We start from the raw sequence: 25,673 nt of genomic DNA, 5'->3' as shown, positions 1-25,673 counted from the left end.
AGACAGGTAGATTGGTGAAGAACAGTCATCTACAGGCACATGGAACTCCAGTTAGCATCAGCAACAACTCAGTTTATTATTAAAGGACTGCTATTCTCTATGTTCGTTATATTTATATCATCTTTAACTTCACTTAACTCAATTAGATTTTAGAAAGGGCTAGTAATACTGTAGTAAAGGTACCTGCAATGGCAAATCAGGCTCAATGAACCTGAAAACCACATTTTTAGAACTGGTATAAGAGATGTCACTATAAAATCTGATATCTGATAACATTTTCTTTTCCCCTCTTTTAAGTAAGGGCTAAGCTCTACAGAAGCCTCCCTTTGATCTCCTCTCTAGCAAAGGGCTGAAGTCTCCAAGATTTCACTTCTCTAACTCACTCAAGTACTTAGAGAAATAAGATTATCATATTACCCTAACATAGAAGGAAAAAATACCCACCCAAAAGCAATACCAGTGTTTATTTTGACCTACTGATAACCTGAGCAACGTATCATGCACATTTAAAATGGTCATATCCTGGACTTCAGTCAATCTCTCAGTCTTACAGAGACTGTGCCATCCAAATAACTTCCTGCCAATCAGCTCCCAAAATCCTGCACTCCCAGCATCCTGACAGGAAACACCTTTACTGAGATCCATGTGTCTCTACTTGACAGAAGCAGAACTTACCTTGTTTTCCTAGATCTGGGGCAGGGGGAAGAGGGAGTTTTTTGTTTACTTTCCTTTCCCCCTGAACTGAAAGCAATCTTCATGGGTGAAACAAGAAAGTCTCAATCCTTTTGAATACTGTCCTTAAGGAAGCTTCAGGTACTCACAGGATTGTTACATCTGAGAAACTAAATGCCTCCAAGGATGCTCCCTGATTTAGTTTTTTTATATTGTTAGAAGGTAAAAATGAATTTTTCACCCTTATGGACTTCTATGAGCTATCACAGACAAGTATTGTAGTTCCATCCATTACAAGAACAGTGGCAATGAATTGTAAAATTTTTTGAGCAAAATACTTTGTTTAAAAGTAATGCTGCTATCCTTGGTTGAACTGCATTTAAACTTTCAGTAGCAGTCCCCTAATCCAAAGTTATACAGTTTCTAAAAAGGTGTGATGGAAAACTAGTAAAGGTTACATGCCCACATTAGTTCCTTAAATGTTAACCTCACAGCCAATACCACAATGAACAATATTAATCCAGAATTGATCAGCCCTTATTACTGTGAGGCAAATTAGGTTCAACCCTACTGAAAGTTTTCTTAATGCTGTGGCAAAACACATGTTCTTACATCCATTTTTTTCTTATCTAAGTATTTAGTTGTTACAGCAGCTCACTTTGTTCAGATCAGACTGCAGAGGGAGCTGCTGAAGGAGTCCCTGCTCACTGGGAGGAATTTGTTGTGCTGCATTGCACAACCACAGATACACCTTATACCTAGAAGCCAAAACAGCCTTCCAAAAAGTACATTTTTGACCTAGCTTCTCTCTTATATATTGTTTTACAGTCTCTATAATAGGGTTATCCTTATAGAGTTAGTCTGGGTAACTGGAATAGCACAGGATCTGGCTCAAACCCTCAGTATTTCTCTCCTGATTAGTCTCTTCTGGAACATGTGGATTACACACAACTGAATGGGAAGCCCCAACACTCCATCACAGCAGCTGACTTGACATTCAATAGTAATCCTCTTGAAAAAAAACTGTAATAGGGAAAGATCCTAAGTAGTCTTCCTAGGAGACTTGGTTGAAACTTTTATCTTAGGTTCCGATATGTTGAGGCTGCAGGATAACTTAAAGCACAAAAGAAATCCAAATATCACAGTATATTTGTTCTAGAAGATATACTGTGGGATAATTTGGCTTGTTTTAATGAGAAAATCCAAACTTAAGTTAGTTCAGGATAAGAAATGCAGGGAAAGCATCAGCAAAGTTCCTACAGTATTTGTACTTGCAATGTATGGCAGTCAAACTTAATAAAAGAAAGAGAAACCTGCTGTGCAGAAGTTGATTTTTCATCAGTTTGTAAAACAGCCAAGTTTCATAAATATCTAGAACTGAAACTTCCTCACAGCATTATAATGGTAAATATCAAAAAGCTATTTAAGAACATTACCATAGCTAACCAGAGACATGTAAAGAAATGAAGAAAAGTAGACAGCAGAAAGCTTATTACATTGAGAGTGAGGGAATTAAATAACATGTCTGAAAGGCAGGAAAGCAGGATTTGCTAACAGAGAAATTGGACAGTGGGTCAGTGTTCATGGAAAAAACAAAGATTTCAGTGGAAAGGAAATGTGTATCCCCTAGAGAATACAGAGGCACCTGTTTGCACTCAGACAAGTAAACTAATCCAGTAGCCAGGATGCATTCCTGTCTGATAGAACATGACCACCTACCTCCTCAAAACAGGGGACAAAGGACAAAGAAAAGCAGTCTGATGATATGAAACAAAGGGAAAATTGGGACGAGTGTGACAGGTGCTATGATGAAACTAAATGGAACTGGAAGAAAAAATTCCATTTTCCTGGCAAATTACCAGGACTGCTTTATATCCAAGCATGTGCATGGTGGAAATAGGAGAAAACATTGTTTTCTATGCTTTCAAAAACCCAATGCCTACTGAATATTATAATTTTCTGCATTGACTGTAACTATAGCAACCAGGAATAAATGCAGGAAAATCATCTGTACCCACAGCACTAACAGAACATCTGTGCATCAAGTCTTCATATTACCAAGTTGTCAGTTCTGAAGACTGCTGGATCTTTAAAAGACTTATAACACAAAGAATACCTTGTATTTCCAATAATACCCTAGACTTACTTTACAGTTCAAAGGAGAGAGAATGTTTAGTAACAGGTATCATAAATGCTTAGCAATTAGATGGCAGCACTCTACTGCAGTTGTTTCCAGCAGACCAGTTCCACTGTCCTGTAACTGCCACTTAAAACCTAAATGATGTCACTTCCCTGCCCAAAAGGAGGGACTTGCACCAGAACTGGTTTTCCTAAACCCCCCTCAGAAACAGGTGCCTCAGCTCCTCATGAGGCAAAAAAACCCAAAAATCAGAGGTATCATGCTACCAAAACTCCTTTGTCTCTACACTATCAAGGGAGCAAAGAGAGATATTTGAAATTAGATACTAATCCTATTCCTGCTCTGCCATTAACTGATTGACTTGGGACAAATCAAATTTTTCTGTCTCCATTTGCCATCTTTTTCATTGACAGGTCAATCTCTGCACAGTAGAGAGGGACACTGGAACACTTGCCCACAATACTTGCAAAGCCCACTAATCTATAAATCAACCTTTGTACCATTTTAGGAGAAAAGTACTTTTTTCCCCCTACCAGCATTGTACTTAGCATTCTGAAAACACTGTGATTCCTTTTCCAAGCATTAGGAATCACAAAGCAGTACTGTTCCACTTCACCCTCCTGGCTTTATTTCTGGGAGTCAGTGCATTCCTAAATATACATCACCCTTCATAACTACTCCAGTATTCTGCAGCAGAGAGTCAATAACAAAGTGTTAGAGAAATCAAAGCTATCTGCATGTTCATAGGCTTCCAAAAATCAATAAGTAACTCATGTTTTAAAAGCAGTATTGATACAATTAGAATCTCTTTACAAAGATTCCGAAGACAGGATTTTACTTTGTTTCTTTTCTTATTGCCTTGCAATGTGACCTGTATATTCCCTGGGTGAGTGACATGAAAAACTGTTTTTCCTGTGAAATAAAGTACCTGATGTTGGCTCTCCAGGATTCATATAGAAGGTTGTCAAAACTTGTTTGAAAATGCTCTTTGCTTCCTTGTTAGTGAAATAGATATAGCACTATCCATTTTATTCTACAGACTAAATTTAAAGATTGCACCTGCAGCATAAGGTGTTACCAATATGTTAAGCATCGCTATTGCCAGATAAGTAACAGCTGATTTTGCATAAAAAAGTGATCAGGGCTACTCACAATGACAAAATAACAGGAATTAGAAGTATGACCTTGATTTTTTTTTTCCAGTATGTTACAGTTACTAAAATAAAGGTCAGAAATAGATACACATTTCCAGCCTAAGTGGCTAAAACTTTATTTTATTCTGGCAAGTAAACCTCAACTGTAATATGAATGCCTCATCTACCTTATGTACTATTATTGAGGACTGCTCTGTGATCTTTACTGTTAAAGTTATCTATCACATCCCAAATTTAGGACTTGAGCCTATGCAGAAAGGATATTTACTGGAACAACCCACACCATTTGAAACCTGGTGTCATTGCAGAGTAAGTTTTGTTGCTCCTTCCCCTCAAATGAGTTAAAACTCAGCAGGATTTTTGTATTTAAGGAGCAGTCAGCTTTTTTTAAACAAAGCTCATATCACAAGAAACAAAAGATGGAGCCAGGAAAATGAAACATAGCTTGGTTTAATATAATGTATGTTCAGCTCTTAAGAGCTGGTAAATGAAAACATATCAGTCACAACTAAACACAGTCCCAACGAAGTATTCCCATATCAAAAATCAGACAGAAACAGTGACTAATTCAGTTCTCAATTTAAAAATTAAATAATATGCATAATAATTATATTCCATGATCTTGTCATAAGCAGAAACAATTCAGTCTCATAGCTAATGGCTTCAGTTATTGATTGGGTTACTGTGCAAGTTTCTTCCTCAGCTTTTTGAGCTTAAGTCAGACTTATTAGACAACAACAAGAAGATACATAGAGCTGGGATCTGCAGGTGGCAGACATCATCAAGCCTGCATTCACTTCTTAAAGAATGTACAAGTTATGATCTGTAAAAAACCAGATCATGTCCTTTCAGTGCTCTGCTTGCAGGTCCAGGCAAAGTAGATATTCTGTCTGTTTACACTTGGCATCAGCTTTTAACAGCCCTAGGCAGGAATTTAGGATATAATACCCAGTCTTGAGAAGAAAGACTAATCAGTACCATTCCAAAAACTCCAAGTTGTAAATAACCAAGAAAAACTGACATTCTCTAATTATCAATTAAAGCAAAATATAGCAAAGATTTTGTTTAAAATGAATGAGAAACCAGCACAGAATACTAGACAATGATGGCACAGATATAGAAGGCAACATATTTTTAATTGTATCCAAAACTTACTACTGTCCTAAAAAGCACATAAAAGAAGAGACCAGAAAGCAGATACCTTTGCCCACAGAACATTAACAAGCATGTAGGACCTGTCTGCTAATGGCATGAGCACTACCATGCCTGCAATTACTTATGTGACCCAGACAACAGGTAAACAGCACAGGCTTCTCTCATTCGGGCAAGAGGATCTAAAGCCCTGCAGTCTAAACCAGTACCAGCCATGCACTCCACAACTTCAGGTCACACATGGGCTTCTAATGCCCACTGAACACCGTGCTGCACCACAGGGACAGGCACTTGCAATGTGTCACCAGCAGCTTGCATGAGAATTTTAGTCTCCTTGGTGCCAGATGCTTGCCTAATGACTTACTATAAGTTTCTTTCTTACAGGCAGGCAGGGAAACTACATTTGTTAAAGTAACACTTCAGAGTAATGTGTGGCATTGGGACAAGCTTCTTCAAAGTCGCTCAAAAAACTTCCTCGATGATGTTTGCCATGGGTTTAGTTTTACGGACTGACACTGAATGTGCTTTATTTAAAATACTATGGGTATAAATGGCTTTGCTCGGTCATTACTGCCCAGCTCTTTGTTCTTAAATGCAGTATTTTATGTGTGTGTACACAGCAGACTATAGACTAATAGTACTATAGTCTATAGTATATTATACATTGGTATAGTATATAATATATATTACATATACAACACACTGCGCAGCCTATATATATATATATATGCAGAGATGTACTTCTCTTACAGCAATTCTCTCAAGCATTTTTAGTTTGCTTTTAAACCAGAGCTGTAAGATGAGGTGGCTGGCAGTAAAAATGCCCTCTGCTGTTCTGATTCTTTCCTTTGGGTCACCTCACCATCTGCTTTTGGAACAGCAGCAGCTCTGCCTGGTGCTCTCATGAACACCAGCTGACCTCACTCCGGTGCTGTGCTGGAATAGCAAGTGGCTACACGTGCTGTGCTTTTTGCCAGCAGTCAAGCCAGACTCACCAGCATGAATTTGAATCATTTTCTACACATTTCCACTGAACTACTTTCATCGTCAGACTTTGATGTCATTCTTTTTAAAAATTAATGCATTAATGCTCTGAGCAAAGAGACCTTGACAGGGAGTAAAACTAGTTCCAAGGTTCTCTTGTGCTCATTAGCTTCTTTCTAAATATTTCCCATTATCTTGTGATTTGTTAAGTACAAACCATAATGCTGGACAGAATTACTCTATATCATCCCTTGCCTACTAATAGGATTATAATTATTATGAAGAACTAAACCATGGAGTATCAGTTACACAATGGCCAAGAGAAACAAAAAGCAGTTTCCTCTCTCTTATACCCAATAGGACACAATCACCATGGACAATATAAGCAATTAAAGGCTTTAGATACTCCATATACATATACATATATATATATATGGGGCCATGTACCCCATGAAAATCCCATATTATTTCACAGCACTGTTATACACACACCATGCAGTTGTTCTAGCCAAAAAAAGGCCAAATTTCCATTAGTCAAACAACTATAACTCACACAAGCTTGACTATGAGGCTTTTATGCCCTGAATGCAAAAGCAGGACAGATGAAATACTCTGGAGTCAACCATATAACAACATAAACTACTCAATAAATAACAAGCCTATGCTTAGGAGCATGTGACACCAAGGACTGATGCAATCTGACATGCTCCTAAGTACCACCCCATTGCCTGTAAAATGCTTCTTTGATTTCTCAAATAACACTTGTCAATATTTCAATATTTCATCATTTATACTTTCTTTCAAAGAGAAAACCAGGAATTAGAACTACTAGGTGCTTTCTTGAAGAAACCAACAATTTTAAAGACTTGATACCATTGAAATTTAGAAAGTGTTTTCTGTTTAGCTGTCCAAACGTGATAGCTCTGAAATATAGGTCTGTATACTTCACTCCATTCTCTCAGAAACAGTATTTTGTTTTTCACAACAATCCTATTGTTCTAAAATAACTTCATATAAATACAGTATGATTAGAAGCCTCTGTTCACCTAAAATACTATTCAGGAGAAGTACAAAGACAAAATGACAAAAAAACCCATTCAATGCTTAAGGGCAGTTTAGCAGTGCAGGGTTAAAACTTGGCAAATAAGTCTCTCAAGCCTCTGTGCCAAAATCTTCCTCTGCTCATCTGCCCAATAGCACAGAAAATTGAGTAAACAAATTATCATAACAATGATGAGTGAATGACTTGCAGCAAATATGTTCTCTGTGACAGAACCTGGTATTACATGGCCCCAAAAAAGCAACAAGGGAAGATGCTTTGCAGCTTACTGATCAGGTTTACATTTTGCTGTCTTTACTCTTGGGTGAAGAACACCCAAGATTATGCAGTGAGGACTCTCCAGTCCTCCTTCCTTTCTACAGTGCACCAGCACCTACTACAGCAAGTCATCAGCACAGTGAAAAGCAACACGGACAAAGGAGTCATTCTGGCTGGATTGGTTTCTGAACCACATTCTGCTCAGTACTGAGAGAGTTCCAAAGCCCAGACATTCTGGAATCATAATTGTAACTCATGAGGCTAAAAGAGCCAGGGCAACTCAGGGAAGCTTGCTTTCCACCTACATGGCCCCTCTCCCTGCTTCCCACCTCCTCCAAAAAAGATGCCTGCAGGAACACTTCAGGTTGGGTTCACAGTTTCCAAAGCCCCAGTTTGCTCAGATTGCGAGGAACTTTGCACACAGTGTTCTCTGCTATCTCATCTGAGAGGCTTATTAAGGTACAGAACAACACTGAGGTATATATATAAGGGCCCTGTTCCTAATGGCTGGTAGCTCTGACAATGCCCTGAACCTCCTGGTCATTAGCACAGCAGATGGTTGACATTTGACACCTGTCCCAGCAGTTTTGTTTTTGCTACAGCTTGAAAAAAATTCATACACAAAAGCCATTTGTCAAAAACTAACTGAAAAAAGCCAAGTTGGGTGAAATTTTATTTCCTGAGAATAAACTTATTGCTAATAATAGCAAATACTTCTCTCTTGTATAGATAATCACTTCTCCACAGATACACTAAAAGGCAAAACTGACAAATAAACTGTTGCTAGCTTGGAGTGTATTATTTTCCATAAATAAAACCAAATTAATAGGTGCTTTATAGCACATAACTTTGTGGCAAAACCACCTAAGACAATTCACAGGTAATGGTCACTGACAGCAATCTGAGGTGGGTGTTTTTGTCATAGCTCTGCTTCTCCCTTTATGCAGAACACATGCTATTTAATTGAACTTTATTCTACATACAGTACTAAACCCAGAAAAGCACTAAGGATTTTTTTTAGACTCTCCAAGCAATCTCGATGTACCTCTAGGATAACACATTAATTTTATCTTCAGCTTCATTTTGAGATTAGTTGTAAGCGTATATGTTATTTTTATTTGTTCTTTTCTGATATTCCTTTTACAGTGTCACTTGAATGACTACTCTGATCACTTCAGGATTAAGCACTCTTAAATGCTGAATTAATAAATTAGTCATTGTGTAAATGCAAGAGCTAAACCTCAGAAAGATGGCAGTCAGGCAGTCTAATGGAAAGAGTTAAGACAATGATAAGGGACAACCTAAAATGCGACTATAACATTATGTCCTTGGAAATACAGCCCAAAGCATGAGCAATCACAGACAAAGGATCCATGGAATGGAGATGACTAAGTCTACTACAGACACACCTAAGTGCCATGTGGCTCATGTGAAAACCCATTCAGAAAGTTCATTTGCCTCTTGAGTGTCTTTAGTTGAACAGATGGACCACAGACTCCTCGCATCAGCTCACTGAACTGTCAGTAGTTGTGAGAGCAGCTGGAGCTACGCTTCCCTCTAATGTTCAGACCTCCCACCTTTGTGGTTGCCTGGTGACCTTTTAAGGGATGAGAACTTGTCCTCAACATGCTTATCAGTGCCTGAAAGTGCACTGGCCAGTCTTCTAAAGGTGCAGATCCTTTAATGTTTCAAAGAACAATAAGACTATGGGAATAACCCTGTTTGACATTTTTTGCTTCCATAGTTACCCTCATTAGTAGTGCACTACATGACCAACCAATGTATTAGAGATGACATTCTGCTGTTTAAGAGTTTGCTTTAATAAAATTAACTCCTCCATTACACTTTCCATCTGGCTGGAATGGAATGAGAAATATTTGTCTCTAAGACAGCATCCTGAAAGATAGAGGGGAGAAAACCTCTGTCTCTCAAGGTTCATCTCAGATAGGAATATGATATGTGAGCATAAACCACCCTTAAACAAACTGACTCTGCCCCATCTTCTGCTCATTGGAAAAGGACAACATAACCTTTCACCTGCTGTCTCTGTGCTGTCTATTCTATGGTCACAGTTATTGTACTCCCACAGCTGTTACGGACACTTGCATAGATATTTTCTCCATCTCACATCTGCAAAGATGTAATATATACCATGATATGCAATTCACTATAAACTCTCCTGCACAACAATCAGGAAACTTAAATCCTCTTGATTATATCAAACATCACTGGGAAGGAGGAACAGCAAAAACTTCTGTTTCACATGCACAGAGAGAGAGCTACTTACACCACACTCATGGAAAATGAGGTGCTCAGCTAGGAGCTTATTGCTCTGATGGTCCTTTACCAACAGGTCAACGGAGGAATATTTGAGTAAAGGGATTGTGAAAGAGAGAAAGGGAGTTTTGTTAATCTACAGCAACTGCTCACCCTAAACCCTAAACAACCTGCTCATGCTCTGCAATGTACTTCAAGCTCCTTTAACAGACACTTGCAGCAGAGACAGGCTGAATGGAATTTGGGCAGACTTGCACAGTAAGAAAGTGTAGAACAATACTTATGAAATATCTTCATATAGGATACATAAATGCATACACATTACATATATTTAGAACTGTTCTTCAAGCCAGAATTTGTCCTCTGTCTTAAAGCCAGGCCTCTGATGTATTATGCTGCCACTATTACATTATATATTGCTGTCCCATAACTCACACCACCTCAAACCCATTTCATGCCCACTCTATTACTGTGGCTACAAAGAATGATTTTAAGAGAATGATATAAAGTGATGTCACCACTGTACTGATTGGGTGAAAAGAACTCTGAATTCTTTTTACTGTAATACACAGAGTATACTCTGCTGTAATTGCTGGGCTGTTCATTTTAGTCCCCTGGTGGCATTTACTGAAATCCCATCAATTCTAATTAGCTTTCATCAACTCTGCAGTCTGGGACTTTGAAACAGTATCCTCTCCCTAGTACTCTTTTTCTAATAAATGGCAAATAAATTAACTAGCATCTGTTAAACAAACAGAAAAATAAAAATAAATCCAATTTAAATATTGTGTTTGTTCTGAGATCATCGATACCATTACCGAAATATAAATGCTATCTGCCTCTATTAAGTTCTGCAAATACACATGAACCTGATACAAAGTAATGTATTTGCCTAAACCAGCCATACAATCACAATGCTGTAAAACCAAATCAGTTTACAAGTGGTATCTTTCAAACCACCTCATTCTGGGGGAAAGTACCCCCTTTAACTCTCTCAAAAAAACCCCAAAGCAAAACAAAGCACCACCCCACACCAAAATCCTCCCCAAACTTCTCCTCTCTCCTTTAATTTTAACCAGACAAATAAACCAAAAGCCACAGACACCTATTTCCATCACGAAGATCAACAGTAATTGCTGTGAAAATTTTACTCTGCTGAATTTGAATCTCACAATATTGCTTTGTTTCCTATTTTATTGTTGCTCCTTGGATTTAAACAGCAGAGAAATTTGGTCCATACTAATTTCTTATTTCTCACATTTCATATCACAATGAATTCCATTTTCATGTGTGTTTACCAGTGAAATGAAAGACAACTGGTTTGCTTATAAGAACCAGACACTGCAAACACTGGGAAGAGCACAGAAGACCATGCAGCCTTCACTGCTGACAAGAAGAATGACTTTAATGTCCCTATACCACCCTCCTCACAAGTGTCTTTCTAGCAAGGACATTAATCAATGTGTGTCACTGACACGGCAGAAGTTGTCAACCCTCTTGGTTGTTATATTGCTGCAGAAAGCACCTGCTGCAGCTTCACCCAGCCTTGACACCTGAGCTGAACTCTGGGAACACTCTGGATCAGCTGTCAGTGGAGTGATGATTGAGATCTACCCGCCTTGCTGCAACACCTTCCCTTTCAGGCTGGTCAGGCCACTTCCAGTGACCCAGTACAAACATAGTGGGGTTTTAAATTTTATTTTTCTTTTTCACTGAAAGACATTTTCATTACTTCAAAAAAAATAAAGTTCTTTTTCTCTCTAAAAATGATTTGGTGACTCAGAAGAGATGCCTGAAGATGACTCAAACTATTTGTTGTGATTATTTCCTACAGAATCTGGCATACAAAAATCTCAGCTTTGCTTACTGAAACCACTTTTCCACAAGTCTCCCATTTCTTCCACTGGGTCATAAAATAGGACATCATCAGCACCCTTCTCTTTGTGAAACTGAAGAAAGGTAAACCAGGTGACTTGCCACCATTACACCAGAAAATAATGGCACTGTCTGCAATAAAAACAGAATTTACCAAATTCCAAACCAATGTCTTTAATACCAAGTCAGCTTCCCTCACCTTCTGTTCTTATTTCTTAGCTCAATGACCCAAACTAAACAAGCAGGAAGTGATCTCAAACCACATTCTGAAACTTTGATTCACACATGGCCAGCAGGCCAAAACCACCATAGGTGGAGACAGTGTGTCTGCAGAGTATATTTAGGGTATATTAAAACTGCATAAGACTATTATTAATTCAAACCTAACTTATGTAGAAATGATAAAAATCACAGTAGGAAACTTTGGAAAGCCCTACTGCCTAAAGAAAAGATTCTTTAATCAAAGAAGTAAATTCAAGAATGAGAAGAAATGAACTTCAACTACAATTAAAACTTGCCAGCTTAGCCTCTCCTTCTTTCTTCAGGTTCAGGGTAACAGAGTTTACTGCTTATTGCACTATTTTGTTTGCTATTGCCATCGTCACTGATCTCAAACAGAGCATTTCAGAGCTTGCAAAATTATCTTTTCTTACTGTTTTCATCGAGCTAACAAACTGCATTTTGTATGTGCGTAGGGAAACATTTCAGCACCACAATTAACAGAACTGTAACATCCCTCTAGCAGAATACTTTAAATGTTTTGAGATGTTCAAATCCTATAGCCGTCATGGGACTACTCCCATATTGTCCACAGGGGCACCACTTAATCAAGATGCAGGCACTGACACACATAGTGCTAAATGCAGTGCTTCAGCCTCTGCATTATCCAGCTCCAAGGGCTCACATAAGCACCACACTCATTTCTCACAGAGGGGTGACTTTTTCCAAGCAACCCTGCTGGTGGCCTTGATGAGATCTAGAGGTTTTCCTCTGAAGCAGAAAGGAGAAATTGGCTCAACTGGTAGGACTGCTTGGCTGCAACAAAGATATTCACAGCCAAGTGAAAAAAGTGTTGAGAAGAGTTAAACTTCTCTGATGTGTTGAAAACGTGTTTTTTTAAAAAATTGGAGTAATTATTATTTCCTTTTAAAATAAAACACACAGCACTTAGAGGAGAAGGAATTGTTATACTACATTCCCACATGCATAACTCACAATGCAAGTCTACATTCCTGGATGTAAATACAGTCCTCATCCCAATAAATAGTCAGACCACTGAGTTATCTCCCTAATGCCTTGAAAACAACTTAATTCCATAACAGGGTGGAGTCTGCACATCTTCAGCTTCTAGGGTAAAATCCAATGGCATTCCAGTCCTTATTCCCTCTCATAGTGCACCAAGGTAGTTGAATGAGACAGCTCCAGTAGTAAAGAACATGAGCAGTATATGTCTTTTTTAATCAAATACAGGGCATATTTTACAACACAGGCCTGTCACCAAGAAATAAGCTGTGAACTATAGCAGGAAAGAAAAGCAGATGTTAGCAAGTGGTAGTTTATGAATATAGTTCCTAGTAAGTGTGCCATCCATAATCAACTTTAATAAAATATCCTTAGAAAGTTTCAAATTTTTTCAGTACTCCCCAGCATGGTCTTGCAAAATAAATACACCTCTCTTCCTGCAAAATTTACCTGTTGGCTCTCAGAAAGCACAGCACCTCCTACCAGTTAAGAAGCCTATCAATCACACAGCACAGCACATAGACAACTGCTTCTTTTTTCCTCCCTCCTCCTGACAGAGTAATAATTTACAAGTAACTAGAGTATTGCTTTGCTCTGACGTGCAAACTCCAAATGGTAACAGCTTCGTTTCAACTATTATTCATAAAAATGCTCTAAGCACAAGAACTCACAGGTTGTGGAAGGGAGTGACAAATTAAAATCCTTGACATTCATCACAATGGTCTCTTCTTCTATTTGCCACTTAAAATGTGGGAAAACACAGAGCTATTCCCTCAGAGCAGGTCTGGAAGATTATATCTGATTATTTGATCACCGGGTAGGTTCAAACAAAAAAAAAAAAAAGTTAGAGAAACTCCATTCAAGTCATTATTACTACACTGATGTAAAGAACCTCTTAGCTCAACTTCACAGCATGGAGCTTCAGAAAAATAGCAGAGCCTGGCCAAGTTATGATCAACAATATTTATTCTGGTAGCTGACAGCTGAAAAATGTTCATTTGAGAGGAAAAAAGTATATCTGCATTTTATTAACAGATTGGCACTACGGAAGCTTTTACACATTGCTGCATCACGAAGTGATATGTAAGAGAAAGGTGGATGATGAGAGCCACTAGATCTCTAAAGTGAAAAGCTTAGTGGCAATACCTAATTAAACATGTGTAGGACAGATTTCCAGTCCAGTCCAGTCCAATCCAGAGATTTCTTGTCCAGTGAAGGACAAGACCAGAACTCAGCCACACAAACTGGCCTAGAGCAATGCAGCTCCACAGACTGGAACATTTTAAGCCCCATCTTTGACATTACTGTACATATTCTAGCCCTAAGATTTCACATATTATTATTTGACATAGTTCCCAAGAAGAAAAAAAAAAAAAACAACCCACAAGATTTACTATGCTCATGAAAATTTATGTAAACTGTTACAAGTTCCCACTCTTTGTTAATACCAAAACATCCCAAAGTGTTTGCTGCTTTGCTTTTCAATAAGAATACCATTTTTACTGCCTGCTCATAATTGCATTAAACTGTAAAACATCTGGCAAGAGGACAGGTCTGAAATCCAAGCCACTAGATGCTTAAGTAAAGGAAAATATGCAGACATGGGAGGATTTTCCCTACCCAATCCTCTGGTGCTTTGCTTGTTACATAGTTATTGTTTCCCACCCTCCCTCAAATGATGCAATTAATATCGACCAGGTGCTTGCTACATCTTTGCTTCCTCAACCTTCTTGGGCTATGGCCTGAATTCCACCAGGTCCAGAGAACTGCTGGGAACTAACCCCGGTCCTCAAGTGGCCCTTGGCCCTGTTCCTTGGCAGGTGGGAGACCCAGTACTAACAGAAACTGTTTCCTTTTCTCCCAGGGTGACAGTAGGGGTTGCAGGCCAAGTTAAGTCCCCTTTACCTTTAATGACTAGAAAAAAATTTACTTTTTTGTCTCACAAATGACTCTAAAAAAACCAAAGGTGAATGAATACTTGTTACATTCTCAGAAATGTCTACCTTAGCACAGGACTCTTCCTTCTATGTCATAACTGGTTTAACTTGCAATTATTTAAACATGACCCTTCTCTAAGCCCATTTCCCGAGCTGTTCAAGTAGATCATTTTATAGAAATTTATTTCACTTTCAAAAATCAAGATGGAATGGATTTTTCACAACTACCTTCCTGTATTCAGATTGTTTCAAGACAGTTGTCTTGCACCACTGTTTCCCTCACTCACAAGTCCAAAAGATTAACTACCAGGATTCAGTATCTCAGATTCCTCTTGTATTTCAGATCAGGATCGTAGCATTTTAGCACTGCAATTCAGCTGTGTCCTAGTTCTCTTTCCCTCTTATTTTGAAATGGGTTATTAGGGCCATCTCTTAGACAATAAGATAAATAATAGCTGTTGAGTTGATTGTATTTGAAGGTCATTTTTCACTCCACCTTCAGCAATGTCTGTTCGCAGGCTGACCAACATCTGTTGTGTAAAAACCGTAAATTCTTTATGGGGAAATAATTGAATCACTAGACAGAGGAACACCACTATGAAATACATTGCCATTAATTCCCTTTCCAACGTCCAAAGTTCACAATTTGCTGGGAGAGGTTTGTTAGAATGATGTATGTATTTAATTTAATCCAAATGGGAAATACAATAAGTTCCAAAGTGTTAAGCATACCATGGCCATTATTACCACATATTAGCTCTGATCCACAGTATGACCCCATATTTTCCCAATAATATAGGGATTTCTATTTCTCCACATTTTATTATTTTTCTTCTTCCATCTTAATTCACACATAGCTGCATATATCTTCATTATACAACAGGAGGAATAGAACATCTTGGTTTCTGTCCTCCTGAAAGCCCTATAACTGCTTTCAGATAGGCAAACACTGGAGATCAATGTAGGAAACAAGGTTCTATTACTGCTGTATAACTTTATCCCACAAATTCCTCAAGTTGCTTTTATCTCTTGAGCTGCTGGATAGCGACAAGAAATTTAAGAACTCTGGCATCCTTTTATAATTAAATAAGCTGGGCAGACACAATTCATTAAGCCCCCTTGCACACTATTCAAGCAACAATATCCTAAGGCTTCTTTTACTATGGATGACCGTTCCAGCTTTCACACAGTAAGTACCTAAATATAAACCAAACCACAATCATTAGTTCCATGACTTTTTCACAACTGCTTGGTTCCAACTGATCCTCATTCTCATTGCTAATGTAGTGCAGTCCATTTCTGGTTTGGATTAGCCAGGGTTCAGTTTCAAGACATCATTTCTCCTCACATTTTGTTCCATAAAGCAAAGCATCTGGAAGGCAGACATGAGCATAGTGCCATAGTCATGTCTCACTATTATTTTCAGGACTTAAATTTGGAAGTCCGGGAACATCACTGCAGGACACAGACTTTTTTTCCCTGTCACTTTTGTCCCAGCACAGATCATTATCCAATATAATACCACTGATCCTTTGCAATCCCTACATGGGAGCTCACCCTATTTTAAGTATTATTCTCAGTCTTTATTTCTAGAAAAAAAGATGTTGTATTTGGTAAAATTAATATATTTGATATGCAATCAATCTAACAATATATTCTTACTAAATTGCAACACACTCATCTCACAGTTCAAGATCAGTTATTGGTTGGCAGCTCAAGCATAAAATACATCAATACATGGTGACATCATAGGAAACATCAGTAAATCTCAAAAGCGTTTGTAAGGTAGCTTCTACACTCTAAAAAGCAACCCAAAATAACTGACAGCAACTAGCAGATTTTAATGTGAACATCACTGCAAATTGTGAAGGAAAAAGCATAGGAAGGATAACCAGTTGATTACATTTAACATGCTTCTTTCCTAACGAATCTGGGATTAGACAAGAAACTAAGGCCCATCTTAAAGTTAACATGAAAATTAAAGATATTGGGCCATACTTTACTGAATAGCATAACAACAGAAATGCAAATGATTATTTTTTTAATCAACTTGCACAAATCCTTTAGATTCAGATTACCATAGTTTCTAAAATGAGCTTTAGAGCCCAGAGGGACTTTGATGCACATCAGCTGCATCAGGATCTTGTGAAACATTTCTGGGTTGTGTTGAATGAAAAAGCAAAGAGCCTGGAACACTGACTGCCAGAATTCCAAGAGATACCTGATGGGGGTTTTGGCTCAGCAAGTACTGACAGAGGACACAGCAAGGTTACCAGGCCATCTGGCAGTCCCTGAAAATACTCAAAGGAGATATGATATTGAGCCTTTTATGCTGATGGCAGAGGGGGATAAAAAAAAGAAATATTTACAAAAATTAAACCAAGATAGGCTCAGAAAAGAGTATTCACTTCATACCCAATGGAACTAATCAATAAATTGTGTCCCATGGACAAAACGCTGAACAGATTGAAAAAAAACCCCCTAAAAGATGCTTTGGGGAAATATTACTGAAAGATAAATAAGATACGTAGTTGGAGAAGATTTTGACCAAAAAAGCACTGAAAGAGTCTTCAAGACCACTGAAGATACAAAAAATGCTCTGGGCTAAACAGTTCCATGCTTGCAGGGATAAACACAATTACCACTCCCATCATATGCACAGCCAGGACACGACTCAGTGACATCTTTCTTTCCTGGGGAATGGATCCAGTTGAAAGGCAGCCAGCACAAGGAAAGAACAGCGTCCACACAAACACAGGACCTTCCTCTGCTGGATTCTGAAGGGATCTGAAGGCACAGCATTTCAAACTTGCTGTGCCAGAAGGAACTCAGATAACATTATTCTTGCCTGTTCCTATGATGACATAATATAGTAATTGAAAAAGATGCAATTTCATCCATTTTCTCCATTGCAACTCTTGTACAATCACTTAATTTGAATTTATGGAGACCTTATCTGGCACACTTGGCCCAGACTCAAAACACAGGGCTGTTCACTGAGAAGGCAAAAATCTCTGTAGGGAGCTCTGAAAACTCTATATAATTAATCTTTTAACCAATATATTCTCTTTGAGATAATATTACTGTCTCAGTAAGTTTCAAGTAAAAAACTTGTAACATTTAACATTCTGAGACTCAAGCTGTAACTCTCATATACCACAAGAATCTGGTCATTTTCCTCTGAACACAAGTAAAAGAATCAAAACTTTGCCTTTTTTATTCTACATCTTGAATTTACCCAGAAACATTTTTATAACAGACAATTAGTAGCTTTTTTAATATGAAAAATAGTTTCTTATTTCAAAGTTGTGTTTCATGTTAACTTTTTTCCTAAAATTTCATTGGAAGTTACTACTAATCAGAGGGGGTTTTTTGCTATTTATATGATTTTCTTTTCTACTAGCAGTCACATATCTCTAAATAAAACAAGCTATAGTAAAGATGGATGATTCCAATCAAATTTACTAAAGAATTAGAACATTATTGAAATGATTTGGTTTAATATGTGTCTTGGTCATATTGATTTACTGATGTAAAACACAGTCACAAATAAAAATCACTACATTGAAACCCGTACAGATATGCCCAACTGTAGGCAGCATCACAATCCCCCCTGGCCAGGTTTTGAATCCCTGTCCATCTGCACTTTAAACCACAGCTCTATTTTCAGCCACTCCATCACTCCTCCACATGGGAGAAATGAGAAGTGTCAAGAGCTACTGAACACAGTTTTCACAGTTGATCAGCACATCACTACTCAAAACAGATGTTCTTATAATCACGGTGCACTGAAAAAACATCAATACATTCAATAGCCTCCGTTTCATACTCTTTTGTGCTGTTCTCATGTTAGACACAGCTCTTAGATATCTAAAACTTAAGTGTTTGATTTCTTACAAGAAATATATCGAGTAAGCCACAGCATTTTCAAGGAAAACAGAATCTTAACAGTTTACACAGTCAAAGAGTTAGATAACCTCATAATTTATGCAAACAGGTTAGATTATTCATGAGAATTAGGATGCAGGAACAAGACTCAAAAACATCACAGATCACATCTACTCTAAGACTTCTGAAGGCACCAAGCTACTATATTTTTCCTATGCCTTCCCATTCCTCATTACTGTAATAATTGTATATATACACACCTTTCATCCCATTAGAAACAGTTCCTTTTCAGTATGTATCTAGAACAGAAGAAATACCACTGGGGGAAAAAGTTCCAATATGTTGAAGGCTAATATTCCTAAAGAGGATGGTGATGGGGAAGCCTGACCTCTGAACTCCAATCACTCAAAACACTTCAAGACCTTGAGAGCCTCAGAAAGAAAAATTAAATTACTATCTGCTGTGACACTACTGCCTCACCATCAGCTTCATGTCTGGTGACACAAATTTTCCCTATTTTAATATCAGAAACCAAACAGCACCTGAGACACCATTATTTTTCACAAGACAGTCCTGCCCACATTTCCATCCCTTCCATTCAGTCATTTCCCTAAGAGTGGAAAAGAACCCCAAACCCTAAAATAACTAAAAAAAAAAAAAAAAAAAACAACACCAAGCAATCCTCAATTCCTTCAGCATTGCAGACACTAGGCAACTGGTTTCCCTTGAGGTTAAAACAAACAAACAAAAGCAGCAAAACCCCTCAAAAATCACCAAAGAACCCTACAGACTATGAAAGTGGTACCAAAGGCAGCATTGTCTCTGACCCATTGATCATCAACAGCAACACCATTCAGAACATGCCTGAGGAGCTGATGACCAACTTTTCCTCTACTTTCACAGGGTGACACCTGTGGAATTGGCTGTCTCTGGCATCCTACTTTCCTACAGAGGCTCCTGCAGGAACATTTGTTATGAGCTCATTTTGTGTGTACTGGTCATAAAAAACACCAGACATTTCAAAAAGGAGGAAGAATGACTTAGGGAGAACATATTTCATCAAGGACAGCGTTTGAGGCAGTGAGCATCAAGCAGATACCAAAACACTGTTTGGGTCTCAGCTGGGGAAAGGGGGAAGTGTGACATTTAATCCTGCAGCAAGGTCAGCACTGTGGAGAGCAGCTGGCCCATGGATCCTGTCGTGGGACAGCCTGCCAGTCCTCCACTTGCACACTCCCTTTGGCTCCAACATCCATCACAGAACACAAACATCAGCAGAGTCCGTTGCTGTTTTGTGCCCTGCTCTGTGCACTGCTGTCAGTACTGACACGTCACAGCGCTGCATTTATTTTATGAGCAGTCCATGGGAATATCATTAGCAGCCTCATAGCTCAGTGGAGGGAAAACCACCAGGATTTTAGGAAACAAGACGCAGAGCAGCATCCCAAGCAATTACTCTAGGTGACAATTCTCAGGTTGTGACAGTCAGATGACACAGTGCGGTGCCAGACGAAGGATGAGCAACAACTGCAAGTGAACTGAGTTAGACACTTCAGTGGCCAAGACTGCAGCAGAGATGGCACTAATTAGACATGGAAGGACAGGATGCACAGCTCACTGTGCATGCCACAATATAACACTACCTGGCTGTCAGATGGAGGTTGGTATTTCTTCCACACACAGCAACAATATATTAATTTATAATTTAAGTATAATGCTACTTATAATGTTTAAAATATTAGAATAAGAATTCCTTATCCTAGTGAGCAGAAAAAAACCCTCTCTGACTGACAGATTTGGCCCAGTCTTCTAAACTTCAGCAACAGCTCTTCTGTGTCGAAAAAAGAAAACACGATGGTAACAGACAACATTTGCACACACTGTTCCAGCTCCGCTCAGAGGAATTTGGAGCAGCTCTGCTTGTGTTTGACCAAAATAAACCAGAAGAACCAATACTGAACTTTGTGTATTTTGCAGCATCAATTCAATCTCTTTTAAAGCTCTCAAACTCTGGCTATCTCAGACGTTCTTTAGGATTCAGTTTATTCTATAATAAACCCAAACAGTCTAACAAGCAGCTCAGTATTACCCATAATTTCTCCGTTAAAATTTCAAAGTTAAAATTTCCAATTTAGATTATGATTAGAAACTAGTATTTTTCTATGAAAAAAATTCAGATAATATCTTCATCTCAAATAGAGTAGAAACATGGGAAAATAAAGTGGGAAAGAAAAAGAGAACAACTTGCAAACATGACTGATAAAAGGCAAGTGCTCTCGCCTGCTGTTTTTATGCCTCTCCAAACTGTTACCCATCTCCTTCACAGGGAAAAAAAAAAATCAGCAGCAAAATAACAATTTTTACTGTATTTTTCAGAAGATGACAAAATAATATTTATTTCACAGTATTACAACCAAAATCAGCAGTGACTACCACTAGCAGAAACATCTGAATTCACAATAAAGACAGATTCTTTCTCCCTTCTGTTGTTACTTTTAGGAGACCTCAAACAGTTGAGATGGATTGAATTTCTGGGTGCAAGTTAGTTGGTACCCATTCAGAAATAGATTTACACCCATTTGTTCTCAATACTGCTGCCAGATTTCCTTCTCTTTGGCACAACCTGCCAACATGATTTAAACAGGATCCAGGTTGTGGATCTTGCCATTTTATCTACTACCACCCTTAAGCCCTTTGGTCTTTCCATTGCTTGACGTTCTTCTTGCTCCCCCAAGTGTGCTACTGTGCACTGAGACAAACCCCACAGCCTAAGTGGTGCTCAGGGACTGTGGGTTGAAGGACAACCATTGCAAACCTGTGACTGCTCACTGAATTCACAACAGGCAGCAAGGCTGCTGTCAGAGAGGTAAAAATCATAATCACAAGACACAACTCACTAAGCTTCATAAATTGAAAAAAATAACACAAGATTTTACACTGGGTCTAGGTAAGAGTCCTTTCTGCCCACTTTCCCTATGACAGCCAACTGACACATCAGTTTCCTTAAAAAACAAAGAAAAGTGCTTTCAAATGAATACTTGTGTGGCAAAATGGATTTTTAAACTGCCCTCTAAGTCATGCTGCTTGACCAATAATTAGATAAATATGGAAGAGAGACATTAAAGATTCACGTTACGCATTTTAACAAATACCAGCCTGTCAGAGGTGCTGGCAATGTACATCCAAAGAAATCTGGCAGAAAACACAGGAATACTACCTTGCAACTGGCTCTTTATCCCGATCTGCTTAACATTCCAATAAAGACTAAAACATTTCTTCCCCAAGTCAGGAAAAAATAAAAAAACAAAATCAGGGTTGCACTTTTGTCCTCTATGATGTTTAAATGGAAGGAAACTTGAATTGCTGAAAAGACTTTTAATTCTCAATCACATTGTACTCTTCATCCCCCTACCCTCCACAGAAAGAGCTTTGGCACTAAAATTTAAGAAATTAGTGCCAGGCAGGTGATGAGTACAGCGGTATGAAACGCAAAACCTGCAATATCAAATTGTGAGTAATTGTTTAAAACCAGCAAAAGAGTCCCACACAAACTGTACAATTAACAGCACAGCCCACACCCATGTAAGTTTTTGTCTGAGCAGAAGAAACATCCTCAATACAAAGTTTTTACACTACACATCTAAGATCCACTATAGGGAAGCAGTCTGCTCCTGCTCCCTGACAGTGCAATTCAGGATCAGCTGGGCTTGATAACCACCAAGGGATGATCAACCTTGGCTTAAAAAAATAAATGCACTAAGAACCCAATTTGTGTAAATGCATTAATTTCATACAGCCAGTCATTTGCTGGTAAGAGGTTAGTGCACTCACACTGTGCTTACTACTCTCCTTACCCGACCCTTACCAGTCTCAGCAATAACCACCACAGAAATGAGTTTTATGAATGAAATAATACTGTGTAAAACAGATGTAAAGGTAAAACAAATACCCAGTAATTCAATTAAAGATTTTACCATCTTGGCTGCAACAAATTTAAAAGATTTTCCAACTTCTGTCAAAATGATTTTTCTTGAAAACAAACAAAAAACCAAACCAAATTCAATTGCTCAGTGTCAGGGTCACAGGTTAACAAGGTTTGCTTGAGTCAAAATATTTACTCACCTACCTACAGTCAATAGCCCAGACAACTACTTACCACTTACCATTTTCCTATAGAGAATCACATCCTGTGTGACACTGCCTGTAGGATGCTGCAATAAAAAGTTACTGAATACTTACATTTCCAATGTATTAAGTCTCTTGAAATTTATTTTCATTTTTTTCCCATTGTACAAGCCTGTCACATTTTGCCCAAACCAAAAGGCATTGAACATTTAAAAAAGCATTTCTTTTTGCACAGGACAAGATTATATTCAACTTTTACCTCATTGCACAGCACATACTGACCTCCACATTTTTTTGTATGACTGAATTCCCTTTTTTCCCTGTTGTTTATAGGTTCAATGCATATTCCCATAATTATTTTCAAGTATTCTTGAATAGTGTTGGTAAATTTTTATTTCAACAATAAGAAATGTTATAAAATAATTAAAAATAGCTGTAACTGCACATAGCATGCCTCATGGGCTGCCCAAAAAAACACTCGTAGTTCATATCTTGGCAGAGATTGTCATATGCACATGAAGAAAATCCTATTAAAAATTCATATTATTTGCTCTTCTTCAAAAAATGTTTCACATTTATGTTCTTTTGTATTTTGTCTGAATAACTACTACAGCACTTAGCTCACAGTAAATATTTCTGCTACACTACATTGAGTACTTGGGCCACCCAGTGTAGTATTTTTGCACATCTACAGAGCAATAGTAAGGCAGGTTTGCAACTTGGCTACAGTTTCCTTTAAAACTAAAAGAATAAACACACTGGAAGTCAGAACAAAATTCTTTATTGCTGTTTTAGAAGAAAAGTGCAATTCCCAACTTTAATTCTCAATTGAACATTAAAGACTATTCATGCTTTATAATCCCTCAGAGAACAAACAGAAAAAGATATTTTTTCCCCCTGGACATTTTTATATTCTTATAAATTAGCCAGAAGCTTCAACTAGTTTCCCGTTTTTCCTTAACTTAAGCAACTATAAGCATTCATAATCGTACAGTTAACCACATATTTTAATTAGTCAGCCATGGTGGTGTGCAGCAACAAACCCCTCAGTAAAATGTCTATCACTAACCTTCATGTTTTTCCACAGGAAAGTGCTCAGGATCAGGCCATTGCACTGCTGCCTTCACCAGCTCCTCCTGCTCTGGTCTCTCCTGTCCTTCCACAGCCCACAAAGTGAGAGAAGCAGCTCCATCTTCTCCTAAAAAGCAACACTAACAAGGCCAGGGTGTGTTTTATTGCCTTCCCTTGATTATGTAATCCCCAACACCTGCTTCTCTCTCTGAGGTCCCCATGGCCTTCGTGCCCCTTTCCCGATCAATTGTCCCTCAGGAGCATTACTTATTATATAAATTGTATACATAATTATTATATATTTATTATATAAAATCTTGTCTCTGCCTCCTCCCAACATTGGCAGCAAGTATTTTCAGGAAAAGTAGTCACCAGCTGTGCCTTTTCAAAGTGGCAATGGCCAAAGGTACCTTGTTAATCCACACCCTCATCATAGGTCAGGTGTGGGAGTTTAAGACTCATCATCTCTCTCAGCCCACCTTTCGCCAACCAGGACCCACCTCCCAGCTATTTTTGCCCCCTTTGTAAAGTCAGGATAATATTTTAATCATCCCCACAGCTAAAGCGCCCATGTAATCCCCTCCCTGGGGCCAGGAAGGGCCCCGCTTGCCCCACACTCCCTTCAGGGGACCGATCCGCCATTGCACCGCCTCACGAGTGTGCTGCCATAAGATGGCGCCAGCTGGACCACCCCAAAATGGCGTCGGTGGGATAGCCACAAAATGGTGCAAGGGAGGCCACCCCAAAATGGCGGCAGCAGGGGAGCAGTGAGGGGACAGGGAGCAGGGGTCAAGGCCTGGTGCCACTCTCGACCAACCTAGAAATTTAGGAAAATCACCTTCCATAGAACATTCCCCAACACCATGCCTGAGAGATTGAGGCTTTTTTTTTTTCCCCCTCTGGTCTCCCAGCTCTGAGAGCTGAGCAGTTCACTCTGGGAGGCTCAGGACCGCTCTCCATTTCCATCTGAATAAATGATAACTGTGCCTCTGATAATAAATATCCCTCAACAAAGCTTCTATATAACCAGGTAAAAAAAAATGGTTATAGTAAACAGTGAAGAAAAGTCATAAGATTAGTCTTTTCCCATGAAGTCAATGCAAAGAGAAGTTAGAAAAAATGTAGACTACTGTTAAACATAGATCACAAGTTAATCTAAGCATCAGGGATGCTGGTGCTTTACTTCCTTGGGAGTCTGCTATGTAACAAAGAGGGAGAAAAGAACATGCATTTTGGGTTTTTTAAACACCATTTTGGCTACAAGATAAACTCTTTTAGTGGGAAGAGACCACTCTATCTGTGAACCGTGGGGGAATTGTAACCATGGCAGTAACACAGTTCTGTTCTCCTGTACCAGAGCACATCAATCGCCTTTTGAAAGCACTAAAAAAACCCTCAAGGCAAGTCTTCCTTGCTGAAATGGCTGGACCAGCCTGGGGAGGTAGACAACATGTTGACAGTACAGTATTAATCTTAGCGCCGAGGGAAAAGGACAGATGGACTTGCTTTTCCCCTGAAAAATAAGTGTGAGGTTGCACTGGGCAGCTTAAGAGAAAGGTAAAGGCAACAGAGATGAGGGAAGAAAAGGAAGCAAGATTGACAAGGTAATTTACTTTCTATTCTTTGTGTTTCACAAAACACACGTCATCACTCTCTAATAAAGCTTTCAATGTTTCCCAGATGCTCTCAAATAGAATCCTGGCACAAAGTGATTTTTATGCATGGATGCATTATTTTCTCTTTATCTGCTGTATATTAAGGACAAACTGGAACGTGCTCTAACAAAGTTCCAACCTACTCTCCTAGGCATAGATGAAACAAAACAAAGTAACACTTTG

General features: G+C 38.6%; 1 long non-coding RNA gene across 1 annotated transcript; it reads right to left on the bottom strand.

The window, feature by feature from the left end:
• Positions 1 to 23,529: 23,529 nt before the first annotated feature.
• LOC113970688 lies at positions 23,530 to 24,504 on the bottom strand. The gene is made up of 2 exons (XR_003535280.1): positions 24,336 to 24,504; positions 23,530 to 23,975 (listed from the first exon to the last, which is right to left on the bottom strand). It is a non-coding gene; the product is annotated as an uncharacterized LOC113970688 (long non-coding RNA).
• Positions 24,505 to 25,673: the final 1,169 nt, after the last annotated feature.

This window comes from Neopelma chrysocephalum, unplaced genomic scaffold (genome assembly GCF_003984885.1).
Source record: "Neopelma chrysocephalum unplaced genomic scaffold, ASM398488v2 Primary Assembly neopelma1_78, whole genome shotgun sequence".
In the NCBI taxonomy this organism is placed as follows: Eukaryota; Metazoa; Chordata; class Aves; order Passeriformes; family Pipridae; genus Neopelma; species Neopelma chrysocephalum.
The sequence above is the reverse complement of the archived record's forward strand: the minus strand, read 5'-3'. Positions and strand labels throughout refer to the sequence as shown.